The following is a 1,925-nucleotide window of genomic DNA, read 5'->3' on the forward strand; positions in this document are numbered from 1 at the left end:
ATGTACTTTCCCTTCAGCCTGAGGCTTATTCATTTCACTTTTGGTGTGAACGGCTTTTATATTTGCCAGAAATATAACTTTTTTATTTTAAAAACAAACAAGCAAGCCCTGTCCAGATTTTAAAAGTAATGCGAAAGTAACGTAACGCATTACTTTCCATTAAAAGTAGCTAAGTAACGTAATTAGTTACTTTTTATGGAGTAACGCAATATTGTAACGCATTACTTTTAAAAGTAACTCAACACTGCTGAGCAGAAGGTTCTTTAGACGATTAAAATGTTCTCTACACTAAAAAAAAAAACCGTTTCTTTTAGGAACTGTTGACTGAAATGTTCTTTGGGAACCAAAAATGGTTTACTGTGGAAAAAAACCTTTATTTGTAAGTATAAAGAGCCAGAAACTGAGGTTCTTTACTGAACCACTGAAGAACTTTTAAAATGAGTTATTTTATTCACAGCACAAAATCAACTTAATAAACTGTTGTCTACATGATTTCTCATCCCAAAACGAAATGCAGAAAGAAGATTCACTAGTGTGAAAGCGAATCAAATCTTTAAAATAAAAGTTATACCATCAATGTCAATGATAATAATTCCACATTTTGATGTTTCAGTTGTTCTGAAACCACTACTTTCACAAAACACTCCCGTATTAACAGAAAGATTCCGTGCACATTAATAACAACATGTAATAATGAATTCGGATCGTACCTTGCTCTGCTGTGATGAATCCAGTCCAGAACCAGAACCAGAACCAGAAGAGAGACATAATCCAGGAAACATGATCCATCTCGAAGTCCTGCTGTCAGCTCATTAGATTCACATCCACAGAATCACTTCAGTCTCCCAAACCTCTTCAATCCGATATAAAACGGGGTTTTTTAATTATACAAAAATCCGAATCATGAAGAACTTTAGGCAATACACTTTTTAAAAAAAACGTCATCCGTCTAAATCTTCAATCCAAACTGAATCAGATCCAGATCACACACACACACACACACACACACACACACACACACACCCTGTCCTGCCACAGAAAACTCTCTAATCCCAGAGTTGGTTTAAACTCGTTTATACTCCACTCGTCGCTGCGCTGAACCGTGAAGAGCGAAAGATAACCGACAGAAACATTCAAACACACTTTCGCAACGGACGCGGAGTTTCGATCGACGCGAACTTTCCCTCAGGACTGCGCGCGGCAGAGGTGGACGATCGCGAGGCTGAGGACCGCCGGCAAGCCCCGCCCACTGAGGGGAGGACCGTCTCCCATTGGTCCGGCCGGCTGTCTGTCACATGAAACATGAGATCGACACGATTCCCCCGATTCTGAGCAAAAAACATCGGATATTTTTGTTTAATTACAAAAATAATCAAATGCAAGCATACAAATATATTCGTGACGTCCAAAAAAAACATTAGTTAGATCCTGCTGACAAGTGAATAGAATTAAATAAATCTCAACTAATTAATTTATCTATTTATAGCTTACAAATACTCTTTATGTGACATACACTGGCAAATTTGGACTTTATAATACCTCATAATATTCACTGTAAAACATTTCAAACTTAAGTTTTAGTGAAATACTTTACTGGTGAAAAGAATCGAAGTTTCATAAACCGTGTAGAAGTAAATGAATGTGATCTGACACGATGGACACATTCCAGTGTTTGACTGAAGAGTGTTTTGATGCGGTTTATGACTGTGTTTCTCACGCTGTGATCCGGGTGTGAAGCGCCTCACGCGCCGCTGCTATTGTTCGCGCTCCTTAAAGCGCCATTAAAACTCGCGCTCGACGGAGAGATGAGAGACGGGACCGGAGGTGACGGTAACACGAGAAACACACACTCACACACAGACTCACACACATACACACACAGACTCACACACACACACACACACACACACACACACAGACACACA

The 1,925-nt window shown here is 39.3% G+C and overlaps 1 pseudogene; it reads right to left on the reverse strand.

Annotated features, from left to right (window-relative positions):
- LOC107750157 (ephrin type-B receptor 4-like) overlaps positions 1-1,232 on the reverse strand; it is a 36,896-nt pseudogene extending 35,664 nt beyond the window's left edge.
- Positions 1,233-1,925: the final 693 nt, after the last annotated feature.

The sequence above is a fragment of the Sinocyclocheilus rhinocerous genome, unplaced genomic scaffold (genome assembly GCF_001515625.1).
Source record: "Sinocyclocheilus rhinocerous isolate Xijiao unplaced genomic scaffold, SAMN03320098_v1.1 scaffold2167, whole genome shotgun sequence".
Lineage (NCBI taxonomy): Eukaryota > Metazoa > Chordata > Actinopteri > Cypriniformes > Cyprinidae > Sinocyclocheilus > Sinocyclocheilus rhinocerous.